We start from the raw sequence: 23041 nt of genomic DNA, 5'->3' as shown, positions 1-23041 counted from the left end.
GTTCAGTCCACTCCAAAGTGCCATCTGCCAGTGCAGGCACCGCTACTGAAATAAGAGAGTTTCTCATCATTTACTAGAAAAGGAATCGTGGGCATATTAATAACAATACAAAGGACTGAAGTGTTGAGAATGAAGTCTGTCTGTCTCTACTGCAATTATAGGAAGACCTTAAAAACAGGCTAAAACCTACACAGATCCAAAATAGATATTAGTCAGATGATACCGCTATACCTTAAGGTGTTTTCCTCTTTCTCTCAAAGAACAGTATCTTCTTAGTCTGGATCTCCAGTTAAGGAGACCTGGATTCATCTAATCTTGGCCATTATCTTTTCTTGAGCTTTTGTTAAGTGCCTCACATATTCCTCTTAAGGTGATTTTTAAACATGTACAGAAGTCCTGGATACTCCTTTCTCAAGAAGTGCAACTGAACTCCCTATTTTAAGATATGGGCTGGACTTAGTAACTTACTAAGTTCTAGTAAAAACAATGTGAGAGAAAGGATGGTGTGTGACTTATGAGAGAAGGTTGTAAGAAGCATTGTCACTTCCTTCTTGCCCTCTTTTGACTAAATTCCTCCCAGAGAAGATGGTGCCATGTTGAATGGATGTCAAGGATGCTGGGGCAGTCCTGTGGAAAGGACATTTGCCAAGAAAAGGAGGCTTTCTGCCAACCGCCATGTGAATGGACCATTTTGGAAGCATATCTCCGGGTTCTAGTCATGTCTTAGATGACTGCGGATATGACCAACACCTTCACTGCAGTCTCATGAAAGAATCTAAGCCACAACCACTCAGCAAAATTGCATCTGACTTCCTGAACCAAACAAGGAGTACAATATAATACATGTTTATTTTAAACTATTATGTACAATTTTAGGGTAATTTTTAAATTCAGCTGTTGATAGTACACTCAGCAAAGCAATCGGTGAACTCAGTAAAGCTATCGAATAAAAATATTTCTGAAATGTTGATTGTCAATACCTTTCCTTTAAAAAAAAATGAGCAATTTGTCTGAAATGTCTTTTTCCTCCTTCCATAAAATGTAGTGAGGGTATTTTAGGGAAATTATACGTTTTATGTTATAGGCAATTTGGAAAAAGGCTGTCTGTATGACTGAGATGGTAACATAAAGAATGGGAGCTGGTTGCACATTATATAAATACATGTATTGCTGTCGTTGTTCAGTCGCTAAGTTGTGTCCAACTCCTTATGACTTCATGGACTGTAGACTGCCACGTTCCCCTGTCCGTGGGATTTCCCAGACAAGAATGCCAGAGTGGGTTGCCATTTCCACTCCAGGGAATCTTCCTGACTCAGGGATCGAACCCATGTCTCCTGCATTGGTAGGCAGATTCTTTACCACTGGGCCACCAGGGAAAGCATGTACAGTTAGATATAAAATATGTAGGTATTTATATATCAAATATGTAGGAAAGGCTTTCCTGGTGGGCTCAGACAGTAAAGAATCTGCCTGTAATGTAGGAGACTCTGGTTTGATCCCTGGTCAGGAAGATCCCCTGGAGAAGGAAATGGCTACCCACTCCAGCATTCTTGCCTGGAGAATTCCATCAGTGGAGGAGCCTCGTAAGCTATAGTTCATGGAGTGACAAAGAGTCGGACCAGCTGAGTGAGTGACACTTTCACTTTCATGTATGTAAGGAGTTGCCTGATCTAGGGTTATATTAGTGCAAACTTGCTGGCCCGTGAACATCTTTTCACCTGTATCTCTATTTGGCATGTGAGGACATGTTTTCTTTTCAAATTTGAAAAGGAAACGAGTTTGGGATTGGGAGATGATGCTAGTAGAGGAACCCTGAATAAGATGTGGAAAACTGTGTGTTTTATGGCCATCTTAGGTTAGACTCGGTTTCCTATGGCAGAGAAGACAGAACAAAAGCTGATGTAAGGAAGATTATGTCAGCAATGCTAATAGTCATCTGTGCCTGTGTCAAGTCCCATGAAAAAAGGAAACTTAATTAGAGAAGAAGTCATTCTCCTATTCTTTCCTATAAACCATTGATATCTTGTACTTCTAGGTATTCTGGGATACTTTGGGATACATGGAAGATGCCTTATGTCACGTGGGTTAGCATCCTTAGGATAAAGAAATGGAGGGCGTATAATGGGCAGTGCCAGGAAGCTTCCAGCATTTGGCTTCACAGGCATATCAGGGGACAAGTAGACATCAAAATAAAAGGTGAAGAACAGGGAAGAGGCTGTGGGCTGCTGTGTAGTGACTGTAGTGGACAAGCTATTTGCTCATGTGGGACCCTCTTTTGAGGATACTCAGAAAAACTGGGGTATTCTTAAATAATTTGAATCCTGTGGGTGAGTGAAAAGTGCAGTTACTCACGGCCACAATGTGGGAGGTCTTGGGCATATATTAGTGTAGACTTAAAGAAAATGCAAAGCATTAGAGTTGAAAGTTACATTTTGTTTGGAGCAAAATGGGGACTACAGCCTGGGAGACAGCATTTCAGATAGCTCTGAGAAACTGCTCCAAAGAGGCAGGGAGAAAAGATGGTATATATGTAAAAATTATGTAAAGGTATAAAGATTATATAAAGATAAGAAGTATATATAAAGATTTGGGTGAAGGAAGAGTACATGCAATCAGGCACAGATTTTTTTGTAGAAAGTTTCTGCTAATCTTGTGAAGCTTCTGCTAGTCACAAGAAACAGTCATCACCATGAAGGATTTTAGCACTTTTCTAGATCTGAGGAGATACAAGAATTGGGCTCATACAATCAGCTAGATATGAAAGCATCTAATATCTGAAGACCTGTCTTGCCAGCTTTTCCCTGGGCACAGTGTCTCATGTATGCTTTCCCCCTTTCAACGGGGACAGAGGGTCAGCAGCTTCAGCAGCACATGGCTTAATCCTTGCAGAGGTAGATAGGGAGATGGCAAGTGACAACTTGTAGTTAACATTAGTTTTGATAAATATATTTTCAACTTCTACATAATCGGTTCTTCTTCCTTCTTTCTTCGCTCCCTCTCGCCGAGCTTTTCTCTCCCCTATTTCCTTTCCCCCTTTCTTCTTATCTTTGTTTTCCTTCATGCTTTCTTCTGCCTAACTCCCTTCTTTTCTTGCTTTCTCATTTTTTATTCTACAGTTTAATTACTTTTGCATCTAGAATCTGAATGCACTGGCTGAGTTAGGTCTTTGATTTCAATAGTCTTTTTTGATTTGGGCTTTTTGCCACAGACACACACACACACATCTTGTTTCACGTTAGATACTTTAATCTGTTTCCTAACTCTACTAGGGGTGCTTTTGATAGGCTATCAAGCATCCTTGGAATTTAGACTATTGAGAGTCTAGATGCCAGATTCCGGTCGATGGGGGACTGAATGTTGCCTGAAGACTGTATTGCCGCAGGTTGAAACTTGGTATGCGTTTTGACAGCCAGGCGCAACATTCCTTCCTCATTGCACGGCTTATAGTCACTTAATGCTGCATTGTTTTTCCAAGTAAAACTCAGTGGAGGTGCAACATCTGGTTTCTAGTGAAAAAAATGATTTAATTTACCCAAATCCCTAGGGTGATTTACAGAGCACCAGTGAAGGTGGACTGCTTTGACACACTGGAATACTGACTGACTGTGTCTGCATTGGCAAGGACTTCTAAATGGCTCATTTAAAGCAATCAAGGAATCTTTTATTCGGTACCACCCTAATAGCCAAAATGTTTATATTTCTAAATGAAAACCTTTTTTTTGGGTGAAAACATTTTCAAAAAAGTAAATGCTTTGGTCATGAAAGGCAAAAACAGTGTTTTCCTTTGAATGGTGGAGATAGTGAAATGTTTTCCAAATATCCTCAAATCTTATGAGGAAAATGCAGCCATTTGGTAAATTCCTGACCTCGGACACCATCATTAGTAAAATGTCAAGCAATCAAATTTTCAATCAAACAAGCTATCAATTCTTGTAGTGGAATAGTTGGATTTTTGAAAACACATCCAAATTACAATGCTGATGCGAAGAAAATTATCAGGATGATTAAGATAAACCCTCACATATATGCGCGATTTTTATAGACTGCTAACAAAGCAGAATTTAAATGCCTTTTTTTTTTAACCATGATTTTTTTTCTTTGAGACAGTGAACTCAGATTTTGAGGTAATTCACATTTAATTCATATTTACTGAGCATCCACCACATAAAGTGGTGGGTACAATCAAGGAAAGAGTCAGAACTTGGTGGCAGGCTATAGACATGCCATTGCCATGATATTTTTTTTTTGGCCGCACCGCGTGGCATGCGGTATCTTAGTTCCCTCACCAGGGCTCAAGCCCTGAAGTGTGAGGTCTTAACCACTGAATCGCCAGGACGTCCCATCATGTTTTTAACTTCTACAAAATAGGCTCATGAAAGAATACAGGTGTTTACTACCAGGTTTTATTCTTGCTGAATTTATCATAACATAATCAGTGAAGTCATAGTGAGCTAAACGTAATACAAGTGAACTTTTCTACAACAAATGTAAATGAATGAATAAGATTTCTATAAAATATATAAAGCTGTTTTCTTAGCTTTAAATGATACATAACAATAAATCATTGTAGTAAAGTTAGAAGGTCACACGAAAGCTTCATATAAATTTTACATTTTTAGGGCAGAATACAAATAAACCTGACATGAAGTAACCTTCTAGGCACAGTGGCTAATTATATTCTTAGTGACATCAGGGTATCTACTAAGAAACATTTTTCAGATTTTGCTCTTGTCTGTATATCAACTCAAAATGTCAGTAAGTGTATTGCATTTTCGTAGTCTTGCGTCAATTTAAAATTCGTGTCTTTAGTTTCGGCTTTTAAATTCAAGAATGAATTTGAAGGATTCAAACTTGATAATTTTCAAATTCTACATCTGTTATAAATTATGATAGGTGCTGTCATATAAATTGCATGGAGTAACTCTTTACAACCTCCCCAACCCATAATATTATTATTGTTTTGTAACAAAATGTATCATGGCAGACTACATGCAACTGCGTTGGAAATTTAATAAAAGAGTGATGAATACTTGTTTCTTCTGATTATCTACATTTGCTCTAATAACAAACTATGTGTTTTAATCTGACTCTTTATTAAATGCAGTGTTCCACTCCTCCCTTCAACAAAATTATGTTTCACCCCATTACCCATTTTGAGTCTTGGTTTTCTTATATTTAAATTCCAATGCAATTTCTAACCTTGTATGATGTTTATGAATATTAAATGTCACAAATGTGAAAATTCTTGGAACTTATTAGCTATATAATTAAAGATTATGGGGCTAAATAAGAAGATACACGAGGTGATATTTCTGGTTATTTTTACACTATGCATGTGGACATATATAGATCATTTCCTGGAAATGCTTGTGAAAGTTACATAACAGGTAATGCAGTAGTAACTTCATGGTGACTTGTTTGTTCTATTTTGCTCTTATTTTGATTTGATTACCCTGATTTAAGTGGTTCGCAAAATAACATTCACTTATTCATTCACATTTTATGAGGGTCTTTTATGTTGCTGGTACATTTTTAGAAGATGATGAAGAATAATGCACCAAAGAAATGAAGTTCTTGTCTCATAAATTTATATTCTAGTGATGTAGGAAAAGATAATAAACACAGGAACACATAATACAGCAGGTGGTAATAAGTAGTTATATCAGTCAAGGTTCTCCAGAGAAATAGAACCAATGGGGGTGTGTGTGTGTGTGTGTGTGTGCGTGTGTGTGTGTGGTATGTGGAGAAGAAGATTTTAAGGGATTTTTAAGAAGATTTTTATATCCCTTAAATATTTAAGGGATTGGCTCACTTGATTGTGGGGTCTGGCAAGACTATCGGTAGGGCAGGAAATTCAGGCTGGGACTTGGTATCGCAGGCTGGGCCTGAAGTCTGCAGGGCGCACTGAGTCTGTGTTCTTGACTCATAGCAGAAACCCTTTTTCTCCAGGAAAACTCATGTTTTGCTCCCAAGGCTTCCGGTTAATCAGATGAGGTTCACCTACGTTAGCAAGGGTAATCTCCTTCACTTAAAGTCAACTGACTTTAGATATTAGTCACATCTGTAAGACACATTCACACTAACAGCTAGACTGGTGTTTACCAAACAGCTGGACACCATAACCACCCAAGATGACACATAAAATTAACCATCATAGCAGTATTTAAAAAAGCAAAGCAAAATCAGGGATGAAGTGACGGGAAAAGTAAAGTACTATTTCCGACAGGCTGGTAAGGAAGGCTTCTCTGATGGTCAGTGTTCCAACTACTTAACACAGAAGGAACTACGTTCAGAGGCCTTAAGGTAGGAGCACATTGGCATGGTTTATGACCAGCAAAGAGAACTTCTCAGGAATCAATGAGACAAGAGGAGGTGATAGGAACATGAGGCAAGATAATTATTCTAGGAGCGATCGTGTAAGAGCTTGTAGGCCTAGTAAAAGGTTTTGTTCTGAGTGAGATAAGGAGCCAATGGAAGGCGTCAGACAGAGGAGGAATATGGTTGGCAGTATTTCAATGGTATGAATTAATGGCCTTAACAGAAATGAATGCCAGTGGTAACTGATAATTAAGTTATGTGGCATGAAAACAGAAGCAGGTAGTCAAGGATGACCCCAAATGTTTCTTTGACCTAAATTGCTAGAAAAATGAGGCTACCATTTATTAAAATAGCAAGCCAAGACAGAGCTAGTTGGGGTGGGGGCAAATAGTTAGCTTGGGAATGTTTCTTAAGTATCCAGAGATGTTCAATAGGAAACAAGGGGTAGTTATAACAGACAGATTTAGAGATATCTTAATGTATTGATAGTGTTTAAAACCATGAGAGTGCAGTAATCACTTGTGACATTAGAAAGAGGAATTTAAAGAAGTAAAAGGATAGTTCAATGTTTAGAGTTGGGAAGATGAAAAGACCCAACGTAAAGAACCATGGTTTAGTCTCTAAGTTGTGTCCGACTCCTGCGACACCGTGGACTGTAGCCGCCAGGCTCCTCTGTCCGTGGGATTCTCCAGGCAAGAATTCTGGTGTGGGTTACCATTCTCTCCTCCACGGAATCTTCCTGACCTAGGAATCGAACCCTGTCTCCTGCATTGCAGGCAGAGTCTTTACTGACTGAGCTACCAGGGAAGCCCTAAAGAATGATTACAGCTGTGAAAACAACAATAAAGAATAAGAGTCTTGAAATAGGAAATGTCAACAAACATAAAGTTTAAGCATTTTAGTCAAGGTAATGTTTCCTAAACCCGTGTGCAGTTCACCTCAAAAAGGATTCAGGTTCAAACAGATTTTCAGTATCATTCATACTATATCACCCTCTGTAAAATTCTTGATGAATATTTCCACATTAAAAGCTCTGAGAAACCTAAGGGCAAATAACTGATCTAAACTGTCAAACTGGACTTCCGTGGTGGCTGAGTGGTAAATAATCTGCCTGCCAATGGAGGAGACATGGGTTCAAGTCCCGATCCAGGAAGATCCCCTGGAGAAGAAATGGCAACTCACTCCAGTATTCTTGCCTGGAAAGCCCCGTGGAAGGAGCCTGGGGGGCTACAGTCCATGGGGTCACAAAAGAATTGAACACAACTTAGCGACTGACCAACAACAGTCCTTTAAAACTGATATCTGGTAACATTGTCTCCAAATTTTTTGCACCTACAATAATGGAGATGGGGAGAAGTTTTTAGAATTGGGATACCTTTTAAATTTCAAAGCAGGTACACTGGGACGACCCTGAGGGATGGGATGGGGAGGGATGTTGGAGGGGGTTCAAGATGGGCGACACATGTACATCCATGGCTGATTCATGTCAATGTATGGCAAAAACCACTACAATATTGTAAAGTAATTAGCTTCCAATTAAAATAAATTAATTAAATAAAAAAAAGAAAAACAATGAATAGAAGTGAGTCATAGAATGATGAAGGCAAGAGAAAGAGACAACTAAGGATGACTTTAAGAATTGGCTTTAGCAGTTGGTGAAAGTTATTGCCTGTCACTAAGATCAGAAAGACTTGGTAAATATGAGATCACGATTACTTTGTCAGGTAGGGACTGAGTTAAATTTGAGATGTCTATTAGATGCCCAGATGGAGATGTCTAAAATTCAACCACATTCAGAAAAAATTAGGACTAGGTAGTTTGAGATGGTAATGAACGTAACAATAAAATAAGATGTCCTAGGTGCGAGTGCAGAGGAAAAAAGAGATATAGGCTGTACCTCTCTCCAACATGTTGAAGAAACGTTATAGAAAGAATGGGAAATAGCAATGATTTTCCAGCAGAGTTTTGAATAAAAGTTAGGAGTAGTGGGAAAATTACTCCCAACATGTGAACTTACTGCTGTGCTCACTTGTAATCCTGTGATAGATGGTTCAACACAAATACTTTCATATTCCATCTGTTATACTTCTTTCTAATCCAGTCCTAACAGTCCTCCTCTCCTCTACTAACAGACGTTTTTTTGATCTAGCATGTAATTGAAAAAGTATCTTATATGCTATGTGTAGGGAGTTGAAATGCAGAACCAGAGTTTATTCTTGACCTTTAGATTTCTGTCAGTCAAATGGTTTATTCTGTGAGATGCCCAATTAATTTGCTTCTTAAACATTTTTCCCAGTGCATTTCCTCATTAACCAATTCAAGAAGCTGGATTTCTTCATACAGTCATTTTTGTCAAACCTCAGTTGGAATCTTTTTGCATTTTGATCTTTGTTTCTTTTTTTTTTTTTTTCCTGCATTGATTACTATTTGGCTTCATCAAATTAATAGCTTTGGAATCATTTACTCACAGTCGTAGATTTGGGACAGAATGAGTCATCAAACATGAAGGGAAAGCTGATAATACTTGGTAAGAGACTTGACTAATTATGTTGATTTCTAATGACAAAATTAAGCAGAGGGAAATCAGAAAGTCTGATTTCATTAATATTAAGTAACTATTCTCTGCTTTGCAGTTGCAGGAAAAAAGGCAAGAAATTGGTCTCATATTTCAATGATGCAAAGAAATCAGACTCACGGAGTTTAAAGACTGTACTAACTAAATAATTGCCAGGGCAAGGTTCAAGCCCAACTTGCTTGTTGGCATTACCTTCCAATATATCAAGTTCTTTCAATGACTGGCTGATTCTTATGTTGTATGGCCATAGTCTTCCTCTTGTTACCTGCTGTCAAAAGATGTCATGTAATTAGTAATAATTCACAAACAAAAACGACACTATAAGACAATAGAATAAAACCACTGATGCTGATTTGGCTCTGATAAAGCTTGCAGCTTCCTACATTTGTGCTTTTGCATACGAAATAAAAAGAATGAAGCTTGTGCAAGTGGGGTGAAACACACAGTGTGTTTTCAAAGGGATTGGAATTTTACCAGGGTGTGGAAGATTATATGGCATGGAAGAATATAGGGCATATTTGACTCAGTGGTGCTTCAGTGATTTAAATGGACCATGACCAAGAATACCTAGAAAAACGGTAAATCAAAAGACACATTTTCTGATTATGTAAGTACTACATGGCCACTGTAAAAAGTTTGAAAAATATGGAAATATTGCAAGAGACAGCAAAATCACTCTTATCCTGATGAAGAAACACCACTTTGAAAGTATTTTTGGTGTATTTTCAATGCATATTCCATACATGATTGATCCTGTATTTATATAAGATTTCCTTAATTTCTCTCATTGCATTTTATTGTGAACATATTCCCAATTTATTAAGATTTGTTAGTTAATACACATTGTAGTGATGCAGTATTATCACATAATATATACTCTATATTTATTTGTTGCACTCCTGAGGTGGTTTAGGTTGTCCCACATTTGTCGAGAATAAGATTGTGGTGAACTTGTTGATTGTTAAGCCTTGCAGTTAAAATGCCATGTAAATAGGGAAGATTTTTTTTTTTAAATATGTACTATTTTCTCACATTTGTTATTTAAGTTAATACAATTAGAAGAAAAGAAAATGCCATTTTTATAAGTCTAGTCTTTGGAGCTGTTCATTAAAAACTGCCAATACTGTGAAATAGTTCACTGAATTAAAATCAGAGCCTATTGGTCTTGTAAAGATAAAACAAGCGTGCTTTGAGCCCAGCATTTTGCAGTATTCAATTCTAGGCCTGGGAAAGTAGTCTAATGCTGATTACAAATACTTTAGCATGATTAAGGCTGATCTCCTCAGAAATAACCTCTGCTTTCTAGTTAAAACATGACTGAACCAATTCTCCTTATGGATCTTTTTCTGGAAGTCTTGCTTTCCCCTTTAGGCAAGATGTTAGTCATTATATTGCAATTTTGATTATGAGTAGAATATTCATATTTATGTAGCTGCTGACACCTCATCCTGTCATGATTAGAATGCGCATGACTGAGTAGATAATGATGGCCATGTATTATGATAAAAGCAAATGAATGACTTAAATTCACCCAAAGGAAAATCTTTTCTTTGAAAACAGATGGTATATTTACAGTTATTTATAAGTTTTACAGCTTTTTTTTCATTCTGTACTTTTTCAGAACATAGAAATATTAACCCTTGTAAGTATGGAAAAATTAAATGAAGACAATTCTATCAATTCATTCTCTTGGAAACTAGCAGAGAGAAGGGAAGAAAGGGACATTAATTATGTATTTGCATCTATTGATTAGTTGGCATATATTACTTAGCATGACTCAAAATTGTATCAGAAATTTAAATACTTTAAGAGCTAGATAATAATAGATTGTTTGACTCATTTATTGATCCATCAGTGTAGATGTCAGTATCTGTATTACTGTTCATCTCTCTAGTTTACATAGGACAGATCAGAGTGACAGTTTGCATTGATCATGATGGTGAATTGACATTCCAATGAAAACCATTGTGCACAAATGCCTTCTTTTTATTAGAATGAAGCTGCTGGGTTTCATTTTATTTAACTAAAATTTATCTTAATCTGTTAAATATTTTCAAGCATTATATGCTGAATTCAATAGGTTCAAATTCTTAATATATCAGGTAAGATGGAGGAACAGTTTAATATGATAGAGACATATACTTTTCCAGACTCTGCAGTCTCTTTATTTGTATACTTAATTTACAAACGATCTTCTCCGTTTTCCTTTAGGCATCATGTCACATAGACTCAGTTTTCTCCGTTATCTATCACTTCACAGCTTCACACATTTATTGGCCACTGTGTTCACTAGCTTCCCAAGAAGTATTTACAAATCCATCAAGAACCAGTGGTATATTAAGCAAGCAGTCCAAATGCAGAGTTACATATCTAAGTTATATATGATTAATCAAAATTTTCTTTAGAAATGCGTGGCTTCCAAAAAAAATTCCACAGATGGGAAGCATGTTAATTATTCTTACTGGGATGATTCTTAAGTGAAAAATAGGCTGTTAATTTGCCATTTGGGAGTGGTTTCTTGGTTGGCTGTGGTGAGACCAGTTCTATAATAATTCCTTTAATTCTGTGATTTAGCACTGGACATGTAATCAGAAGATCTCCATTCTGATCCTGTCAATAGCACTCTCTGAACATGTGACTTTGTAGCAACACTTAACTTGTATGAGATTTTACCTCATTTATGAAATATTTTCTATTCTGACTTCAGCAGGTTAATAGAGCTCTGGAGATATATAGTGGCATTAATATTATAATTGCTGACATTGAAGTATCACTAAGTTTATCCTAATTAACCTCCCTTAATGCACATTTTTATTAAAAGTAGCAAATGTCTGGAAACATATGACTTTTTGTATATGTTAGTTCAGTAAGGTTTCTTTGACAAAGTACCATAGATCCAGTGGCTTAAAAACACGCATGCATTTCTCACCTTTCTGAAGGCTAGCAGTCCAAGAGAGATCAAGGTATTGACAGGGTTGGTTTCATTTTGAGGGTTCTCTCCTTGTCTTATAGGTGCCTGTCTCCTCCTTTTGTCTTCACATGGTCTTGTCTGTGTCTTAATCTTCTTTTTTTTATAAAAAATATCTGTTAGATTAGGGGCCTCATATAACCTTAAATACCGCTTGAAAGGGGGTTCCTAGATGGCTCAGTGGTAAGAATCTGCCTGCCAATGCAGGAAAATCAGGTTCAATCCCTGGACCAGGAAGATCCCCTGGAGGAAGGTATGGCAACCAACTCCAGTATTCTTGTCTGGAATATCCCATGAACAGAGAAGCCTGATGGGCTACGGTCCATAGGTCACAAAGAGTTGGACATGACTGAGCAACTAAACAACAATAACGACTTGAAAGACCCTGTATCCAAATACAGTTACATTCTGAGATACTGAGAATTGGGACCTCAGTATATGAATATTTGGGGGAAGCAATTGAAACCATAGCACCGTCTAATGACATTTCCCTTCCCAAATTAATGGTATTTTGCTGAACACTAACATCCAGATGTGCTTTAATGAAAAGTTAGATTAGTGAAGTACATTGGAACAAGGCACAGTAATATACAAAAAAGCATGTATTTGTTTGGTTTTGGGATTTTTGTGAATCTTTTTATAAGCTAAAAAATGGTAATTTCCAGGAGAGGACTATAGGAGGCAGGTGTGATATTGTCGTTTATGCTAGGAAGTATATATCTGGACTTCATCCCTGTTTCTGGCACAGAAACCCTTGGAATTCCCAAAGTAAGGAGAATCCTAAAGATGTCTTTTACTTTGCTAATGAGGTGGCTTTTGGACCACACCTAAGGATGGGGTCTGGTTGCCAGTAGTACCAACCACGTGATTGGTGTATCACGTCTTACCTCTAGGGAGGAGACAGGGGCGGCAGTCAAATCATTAGCCAGTGGCCAATCTTATAGTCAATCATCCCTATGTGATGAAACCTCCATAAAAACCCAAAGGGACAGGGTTTGGAGAGATTCTGGGTTGATGAACATGTGGAGATAGGGGAAGAATGACACCCTCCCAGAGGACATGGAAGCTTCCAGCCCTTTTCCCATATATCTATGCATCTCTTCCATCTGACTGTTACTGAGTGTATATATATTTTGTAATAAACCAGAGATCTACTAAGTACAATGTTTCCCTGAATTCCGTGAGCCACCATAGTGAAGTAACTGAACATAAGAAGGGGTTTGATGAACCTCTGATTTACAGCCAGTCAGTCCGAAGTACAAGTAACAACCTGGGCTTGAGACTGGCTTCTGAAGGGAGTATGGAAAGGAGTCTGGTAGGACTGAGCCCTTAACCTGTGGGATCTGGCTTTCTCGGTAGAAAGGGTCAATATTGAGTTGAATTATAGATACTCAGCCCAGAAGTTGTCCACCGACCAACACTGGACTTGGTGGTGGTTGTTGTTCAGTCGCTAAGTACTGTCCGACCCTTTACAAGCCCACAAACTGCAGCACACTAGGCTTCCCTGTCCTTCATTGTCTCCTGGAATTTACTCAAACTCGTGTCCATTGAGTCGGTGATGCGAGCCAACCATCTCATCCTCTGCCGTCCCCTTCTCCTTTTGCCTTCAATCTTTCCCAGCATAAGAGGCATTTTGTTCTGATGTAATCACATCGTATCTTGTGTCAGGGTGTATTCTTAAACTGCTTCATTCCTACTTTAAGAGTTGGTCTGCACATTCTTTATTTTTGTGCTGCACCTCAAAAAAAGATGCTCAGCATCACTCATTATTAGAGAAATGCAAATCAAAACCACAATGAGGTACCATTTCACGCCTGTCAGAATGGCTGATATCCAAAAGACTACAAGCAATAAATGCTGGAGAGGGTGTGGAGAAAAGGGAACCCTCTTACACTGTTGGTGGGAATGCAAACTAGTACAGCCACTATGGAGAACAGTGTGGAGATTCCTCAAAAAACTGGAAATAGAACTGCCATATGACCCAGCAATCCCACTGCTGGGCATACACACTGAGAAAACCAGAATTGAAAGAGAAACGTGTACCCCAATGTTCGTAGCAGCACTGTTTATAACAGCCAGGACATGGAAGCAGCCTAGGTGCCCATCAGCAGATGAATGGATAAGGAAGCTGTGGTACATATACACAATGAATATTACTCAGCAATTAAAAAGAATACATTCAAATCAGTTCTAATGAGGTGGATGAAACTAGAGCCTATTATACAGAGTGAAGTAAGCCAGAAAGAAAAACACCAATACAGTATACTAACTCATATATATGGTATTTAGTTAATTGGTAAAGATAACCCTGTATGTGAGACATCAAAAGAGACACAGATAAATAGAACAGTATTATGGACTCTATGGGAGAGGGCGAGGGCGGGATGATATAGGAGAATGGCATGGAAGCATGTCAGTTATCATATGTGAAAAGAATCGCCAGTCCAGGTTCGATGCATGATACAGGGCGCTCGGGCCTGGTGCACCAGGATGACCCGGAGGGATGGGATGGGGAGGGCGGTGGTAGCGGGGTTTTGGAAGGGGAAAACATGGTGGATTCATGTAAATGTATGGCAAAACAAATACAGTATTGTAAAGTTAAAAAATAGATATATAAGCTAATTTAAAAAAAAAAAGAAGCTTTCCCTTCAGTTATATTAGAAGACTAGATTTCTGCATTTATCTAGTAATTAATCTCTAAAGAAAACATAATTACCTCCCAGTTTTCAGTCTTCCAAAATCATTGCTTTGGTCAAGGTCCTCTTTCAGTATCTAGTTCAAGGAGAGAAGACCCAGGGAACGCTGTTTGTTGGTTGTTTCCTCGCCCTGATTTCGGTTTAGTCTTGACCTTGGCTGCTGCGTTTCAGGGCATGAAGACAGCAGAGCAGGGTCTCGTTTAATGAAAGGCAGAGGCTGCGGTAAAGTCCGCATGGAGCAGAAGTGGGAGGGGAGGTGACATTTTTACAGGATGATGACAGTTAGTAAAAACAGGCTCTCCACCTTCTCAACATGTTTCATTCTTTGTGTAGATTCAAAGCTAGGGCCCGTGATCATCTTAAATTTATTGTCTACAGACAGAAATATAGCAGACACTTTCAACACAAATGTATCTTATGACGGAGAAAGTCTGAGCCTTATGAAATGTTACATTATCGAAGAAAGAACTGAAAGCACAGGTAACCTGAGGTTTATTTTATGGTACAAATTCAGGTGAAGGTTGTAGGAATTAGCAAAACATTGAAAGTTAAGCTGAGAATTAGCTTTCACGAATAATACATCAAGAGAGGCTCAGCCTGTACACTCCATGGATCTTAAACCCAATTGGACACGTTTTTTGTGAGTTATCTTTTTATTGTCGAATTGTAAAGGTACTGTATTTATTTATTTGGCTGTTTTACACAGCATGTGGTATCTTAGTTCCTTGATCAGGCATCAAAACTGCACCCCCCTGCATTGGAACTACAGAGTCTTAACCACTGAACCACCAGCGAAGTCCCAAACACTTCTACAAAGAGAGATGTGTGGAAGATGGAGATAAGGGTGTTAAATATAGAAGAGAATTATGTTCTGAAATTTTCTGCTTCCCCTATAGCATCTCAGACCTGGTGAGATGTTCCTCGTGTTTTTGAAAATGTGTGTAGTCTTCATATCTGTTACCATTCATACTCTTTTTTTAATGCCACTTTATTGAGATATGATTGACATTTTAAAAAAGGCATGCATATTTAATATATACAACTTGATGAATTTAGAGACAAGTATACACCTGTGGAACTATCACTACAATTTATGCCATACACTTACCATCTCTAAACATTTCCTCCTTGCTCTTATTTTTAATTATTGTTATTATTTATTTATTTGGCTGCATTGGCACATCTTAGTTGTGGCCCACAGGATCCAGAGCATGAGGGCTCTGTAATTGTGGCACGAGGGCTTATTTTCTCTGCAGCATGTGGGATCTTAGTTACCCGACCAGGGATCGAACTCACACCCCCTGCATTGCAAGGTGGATTCTTAACCTCTGTACCACCAGGAAAGTCCTTGTTGCTATTATCCTTCTTTGTATGTGTGTGAGTGTGATAGGAACATCTTATTATAATCTCTACCATCTTACCCGTGGATACTCTTTTCAGAAGTTCACTGTGCAGTCAGTATTTAAACATGTAAAGGAGCTGGCTTGCATTTGCTCACCAAGTTTTCTGTCCACCTGGCTTAGTGCCACTTCTGCAGTGAATGTTTTCAGACGGGCACTGATATTAAACCTGCATCTCTGTTGTTTATTCAGGGAGTGATATTTGGTAAAAGGAAACTCACCCTTTGTGCCCACGTGCCTCTTTCCCAGATCTCCTTGTCACAGACTCTCTTCTTGTGCTCTTCCAGCCAGGTGACTGATCAGCCAGCTAAGCTGCATGAACCATCCATCCCAACAGTATGTGAATTATAGCATAAGGCCCTTGCCAGGGTATTGAGTGACCACACGTCAGTTAACTCTCCCTTATTGTTTTATGTACTGCTCTCTCCGCTTGCTTTAAACCAGGTCCCTCAGGATTCACTCCTAAATTACCCTCTGGGTTTCTGGGGGTACATGCCCGCCAGTTCTACATCTCCTTTGGCAAACGATATCTCCCTTTATGTAACAGAACCAGCGAGTCTGCAGTTGATCTTGCTGAGCTGTGACACTGATTATGAGTATGTGGCCTCGAGACATAGTGGAAGCAGATCCTTAGGAGGACAAGCATTTTCTTATGAGGCTTTGGCCCTTTGGAGGCTTTTGTGTAATCACCACGCAGAAGGAAGGACTATTTCTTTCAAAACCCTCTGCAGGCCCAGAGGGTGTTTACAAAAGTGAAGGTTCGAGGTTCTTGACTGTGGAGAATTCTCCTTTTCAGGTATCCCCATTTTTAGTTTTAGCATGTTCTCCCTGCTTATCAGCCCCTGACTCTGGCATGGATCTGCTAGACTGAGAACTTAGCGTCTTGGTCTGTCCTTCACCTGTAGCAGGTGGAGTCTCATTACACAATTCCAAGAAGTTCTGACTCTCAAGCTGTGTTTGAAGTTGTTGCTTAGTAGATCTCAGTCTGCTATATGTATTTTTACTTTTTGTCATGGAATTAATGATGCTTGGTATTTCTACTGCATCTTCTGTTATACTCAAAATACTGCACCAGCAAATACATTCCCTTCTATTTGCACCCAGCCCAATCTACATGGGAAAGTCCTTTACCAACAATGAAGTGGGATTTGTGTTTTTGATCAAATATATACTTTTGCATCCATCCTTCTCCCCAGCTTCCTTTGGAATTGCAGCAGATGTTTGAAAGACTTTTCTCTAGATGTCAGGGTGAAGTTTATGACCATGAGATGGGGCGTTTGCTATTGCTAAATGAAGCCAATTGGTCTAGAAATGTCACACCTTGGTCTGCTTAGGCCTGTGCTTTGGTGAATAATCAAATTCATTGCGTACAACATCTCACAGAACCATCTGTTCAAGTCAGAGGTTGCCATAATGTAAACAGCCTCTTATGATCTTTTTGAAAAGCAAATTACCAACAAAGATACTCCTCCTTCTTTTTCTTGGCTTCCATCCTTCACTGTTTAAGCCAAGGCCAAGAGAGTGAACTATCCATGAATAGCATTTTAAGAATATTCTTTTGCACCTATGTGGACTGGTTTATTAATAGAAAGGCGGTACCCCAGAGGGAGGGAGAGTGAATGAGAGCTGCATGGATGTCTCCAGCTTCAGGTGACAGTTACTCGAATCGGGATTAGTTTCAGTGAGAGAACATTTAAGAAAGTCAGCTCTCTAGAAAATAGACAACAATGGTGGTGTCTGAAAGTAGATCAGGGCCTGAGATATTTTTCTCCCTTTTTGTATTTTCCAAATATCTGCAAAAAATATTTATTACCTTTCACAACAAGCAACAATAGAAATATGACGTTTTTAATGTCTGAGTCAGTTCTGTAGTTTAAACATTTCTTTGCACACAAACATGTGGCAGACATGTGCACAAGAAAGTTATTAACATCCTCTGATGTTTATGCAATACCTTTTACTCCCCCAAAAAGACTTCAGGTCTTTATATTCTATACTAGAATAGGAACAGATTTATTAGCTGGTTTTTTTTTTTTTTTTTTTTTTTAGCCCAGAGGCTCTATAAAATTCTGACATACACTAATGTGCTGTACAGATATCAGTCCCTCAGCCACTAAACTCTTGTTGTTTCTGGATTATACAGTGGCATTTTCTCTTTGGTACAAGGCAATGCAGTACTCAATATCATGTGCCTTGATAGAGAAGAGTGTTTGTAGTGACCCTGATCAGGCATTTTCTGGGAGTTATGGATTAATATTATATTTATAAATTTTTATTGAGTAGTAAGATCTTGAGAAGCAAAGTTAGATCATTTTTAGAGAGCATATAACATGTAAAAATTATAAAAGATTACTAAAATCATATACATTACTTTTCCTGATTACCATATGAAATAAGAACACATGTGTTCATTCACTCAGTCATGTCCAACTGTTTGCAACCCCATGGACTGTAGCCCTCCAGGCTCCTTCTATACATGCGATTTTCCAGGCTAGAGTACCCGAGTGGGTTGCCATTTCCTCCTCCAAGGCATAAGATAAGTAAATGTTTTTTTTAATGAATCATCATAGGTAAAAAGTAGTGTTACTCTTGTCTCTCCATCCAGCATGCATCGCTCTTTAGAGGGAAAGAAATTCGAACCCTAATTCAGGTTGAGAATGGAGGCAGCTTCATCAACCATTGTCAGAATGAGAAGACCTGCCTGGACCAAAGCAGCAACCTCACTTCTGCACCTGGGCCTGATGTACTGAAGAACTTCACATGACAACCAGCAGCTTAATTTCAGGAAAGCATAACAAATCTGTGACATACAGATCATGACACAGTTCTTATCAGTAATCCGTGTCCCTTCTTACTCCTTTCAGGGCCCTGTCCAACTTCATGGTCTTAAATCCCTTCCATGGACATGAGAGCCTCCTTCCTTGTCAATCAAGGCGGTAATTTCCAAAGCCCAGTGTTTTTGGGTTTGAATTCCTTCATGGTCTATTTCAATATGATCAATTATTTCCTCTTCTTTTAGTTTGTTTCTGCATGCCATCTTTATACGGAGCCCTTTGAGTATAATTTTTCATCTATCTATCTATCTAAATTAGCCATTAGTCTTTGCCGATTGTTTCTGTGACATGTATATCATATAAGATGATTTTTAAAAGCTCACTTGCAATGTGAACCCAAATAAGTGAACCAGAATCATTGCAGAACCACCTGGCCAACAAAATAGTCTATAGGACCACTTGTCATCAAAGTTACTGACAAACAGTAGAGGCCAGGCTAAATTGTGAGGTACCTGACTGAAGCTGGTTCAAGTTTAAAATAGAAGATTCAGGGAGACAAGAAAGACGAGTTAGCGGTTTATGACGGGAACACTTGATTCATTGGATCAACTCCCCTTCGTTGTTACTGTTTCCCTAACTTCTTAATTACTGCTCCATTTCTCTGCTCAGGGATTAGATAAATACCACATTTTAGTAAATGAAACTTTTCAAACTCTTGCTAGCTTGTATGACTTTTATTTTCCCAGGTCTTCCCCAGAAAATAAATATTAACGTACATTAATTGCAGTCTCTTTATTTTGAACAAATACGGAACTTCTAAAGCCTTAATTAATGAGAAACAAAAGAGGATTTTATTGTTACACGTAATGTTAGAAACATTTTGGTGGAGACTGTCTTGAAGCCCAAGCTTTGCCCCTGCAGCTAGAAAAGAAGTGATACCGCCTTTTGCTGGTGGTAAAGAGGATCCCCTGGAGAAGGAAGTGGCAGCCCACGTCATTACTTGCCTGGGAAATCCCATGGACGGAGGAGCCTGGTGGGCTACCGTCCATGGGGTCACACAGAGTGAGACATGACTGAGCGACTAAACAGATTCCTTTATTTTTCACTAAGTGACAAAGGGAGACATGAGTGTTGGGCATTGCCCATGTCAAGAGCCAAGGGCCACCTGACTTAAACTTTAACATGAATGTGGCCCACTTGTGCATATGGGCTGATAAGATCTGGGAAAATATGGATTTGGGAAGTTATAAGAATAATGTGTCTTACATAACAAGGAAATTTATGGATAGAGTTTGTTGTTCTTGTTGTTCAGTCACTAAGTCGTGTCTGACTCTTTGCCGCCCCATGGACTGCAGCACACCAGGCTTCCCTGTCCTTCACTATCTCCTGCAGTTTGCTCAAATTCATGTCCATTGAGTCATTGATGCTATCTAACCATCTCATCCTCTGTCACCCACTTCTCCTCTTGTCCTTAATCTTCTAAGCATCAGGGTCTTTTCCAATGAGTTGATTCTTCACATCAGGTGACCAAAGTATTGGAACTCTAGCATCAGACCTTCCAATGAATATTCAGGGTGGATTTCCTGTAGCATTGATTAGTTTGATTTCCTTGCAGTTCAAGGGACTCTCAAGAGTCTTTTCTAGTGCCACAATTCAAAAGCATTGATTCTTTGGTGCTCACCCTTTTTTATGGTCCAACTCTCACATCCTTACATGACTATAAGTTGGAGAGACCATAGCCTTGATTATATGGAGCTTTGTTGACAAAGTGATTTCTGTTTTTTAATACCCTGTAGAGGTTTGTCATAGCTTTCCTTCCAAGGAGCAAATCTCAGCTTCATGGCTGTAGTCACTGTCCACAGTGATTTGGGATCCCAAGAAAATAAAATCTGTCACTGCTTCCATGTTTTACCCTTCTATTTGCCATGAAGTGATGGGACCAGATATCATTACATCAGTTTGTTTAACGTTGAGTTTTAAGCCAGCATTTTAACTCCTCTTCCACCCTCATCAAGAGGCTCTATACTTCTTCTTCACTTTCTGTCCTTAGAGTGGTAACATTTGCATATCTGAGGTTGAGGAGATAGACCATCCTCTGTATAAAGACTTCTTATTTACAAACCATTTGCATTTTGCTTTCTTGATTACTTGCACATTTCTTCTTTCTTGTGAACTGCTCTGGGCTGCTCCTTTGTTTCTGACAGTTTTCCTAAAACTTAAACCACTTTACTCTTTTAATATCTTTTTTCTTAAAGAAATAAGGCAAAATAAAAATGAAACACAAACAAAACAAACTTCAACACAAGAGCACCAGCTTCTGTGGTTCTCACTGACTTCCTTCATTATGTGTTCCTATGGATTTATCCTCCAATGTGAAGACTGGTGCTGATGTTCAGTTAAATCCTTTGTATTCCAGTCCACCACTTCTTAAGATCCATATTGACAAGGAGAAGGAAAAACAAGAAATCTGACTCCTAGTACAGTCCGGCCTACCATCTCAGAGAGACCTCTCGAGGAAAAACATGTTTCACCTCTGAAAATCCATATTTCAATTTAATTCTAACCAGAATTACTTCAGTACTTTAAAAGCAGGCTTTACATGAGACAAAAAGAAACTGCTTGAATGTTAGCTATGTGACTGACACTCAAACATCAAATTAGGATGAATAATTGAAGATTTAGCATGTTTCTTCTGACAAGTTGCCAGTGGTCAGAAAAAGGTCTCTCCTAATAAAAATATTGATGGAATATCATATCTGTTTGTGGGTTATAAGACTTAAGGCGATATTGAAAACTTAACAGGATTTTTTGGTTTTTTTTTTTGATAAATCTCACAATATTTTGGAGAAGGAAATGGCAACCCACTCCAGTATTCTTGCCTGGAGAATCCCAGGGACGGCGGAGCCTGGTGGGCTGCCATCTATGGGGTCGCACAGAGTCGGGCACGACTGCAGCGACTTAGCAGCAGCAGCAGCACAATATTTAGTCTGTTTAGTCTGGACCAAAAAGGGCTCAGATGCAACTTAATGGTCTCTTTTTAGTTTCTTCAAATACAAAGAACTATTCTTTTTTCCTTTATAAACTTAACACTTCATAGGAAAACCACAATTGACATGATGAACTTCAGACTGAGCACTCAGATAATGGCTGAAGACTATTGCTTCCACTGGCGATCTTAAAAAAAATATATCATAAATAAAAAAACTTATGAATGCTTTAACTCACCTTTTCCTAGATGAATCAAATCATATTCCTCATTCGTTTTTAGTGTCACTGATTGAATTATTTTGAAACTATATAGTTATTGTTGTTCAATGGCTCTTTACCAGCTGAGCCACAAGGGAAGCCCAAGAATACTGGAATGGGTAGCCTATCTCTTCTCCAGTGGATTTTCCCGACCCAGGAATTGGACTGAGGATCCTGCATTGCAGGCAGATTCTTTAGCAACTGAGCTATCAGGGAAGCCCTCTTCAGTGGCTTGGTCATGTCCGATTCTTTGAGACCCCATGGACTTCAGCATGCTAGGCCACCCTGTCCTTCACTGTCTCCCTGCTGCTGCTGCTAAGTCACTTCAGTCGTGTCCGACTCTGTGCGACCCCATAGACGGCAGCCCACCAAGTTTCCTCAAACTCATGTCGATTGAGTCAATGATGCCATCCAACTATTTCATCCTCTGTCGCCCACTTTTCCTCCCACCTTCAGTCTTTCCCAGCGTCAGGGTCTTTTCCAAAGAGTCAGTTCTTCGCATCGGGTGGCCAAAGTATTGGAGCTTCAGCTTCAGCATCAGTTCTTCAGCACTCAGTCTTCTTTATGGTCCAACTCTCACATCTACACATGACTACTGGAAAAAACATAGCTCTGACTATATGGAACTTTGTCAGCAAAGCGATGTCTCTGTTTTTTACTATGTTGTTTAGTTTTGTCATAGCTTTCCTTCCAAGAAGCAAGTGTCTTTTAATTTCATGGCTGCAGTCACTGTCCACAGTGATTTTGGAGCCCAAGAAAATAAAGTCTGTCATTGTTTCCATTTTTTCTCCATCTATTTGCTATGAAGTGATTAGACTGGACACCATGATCTTAGTTTTTTGAATGTTGAGTTTAAACCAGCTTTTTCACTGTTCTCTTTCACCTTCATCAAGAGGCTCTTTAGTTCTTCTTCACTTTCTGCCATAAGGGTGGTGTCATTTGCATATCTGATGTTATTGATATTTCTCCCAGCAACCTTGATTCCAGCTTGTGCTTCATCCAGCCCAGCATTTTGCACGATGTACTCTGCATATAAGTTAAATAAGCAGGGTGACAATATACCT

The 23041-nt window shown here is 38.8% G+C and overlaps 1 long non-coding RNA gene across 1 annotated transcript in view; it reads left to right on the top strand.

The window, feature by feature from the left end:
- Positions 1-19512, top strand: part of LOC145512205 (uncharacterized) — a 32039-nt gene extending 12527 nt beyond the window's left edge. The window contains exon 2 of the long non-coding RNA XR_014058391.1: positions 18563-19512. This is a non-coding gene — a long non-coding RNA (uncharacterized LOC145512205). The remainder of the gene's footprint in view (positions 1-18562) is intronic.
- The last annotated feature ends 3529 nt before the right edge of the window (positions 19513-23041 follow it).

This window comes from Giraffa tippelskirchi, chromosome 7 (assembly GCF_054371585.1).
Source record: "Giraffa tippelskirchi isolate mGirTip1 chromosome 7, T2T-mGirTip1v1.2.pri, whole genome shotgun sequence".
Lineage (NCBI taxonomy): Eukaryota > Metazoa > Chordata > Mammalia > Artiodactyla > Giraffidae > Giraffa > Giraffa tippelskirchi.
Note: the sequence above shows the minus strand (reverse complement) of the source record. Positions and strands in the feature narration are given on the sequence as shown.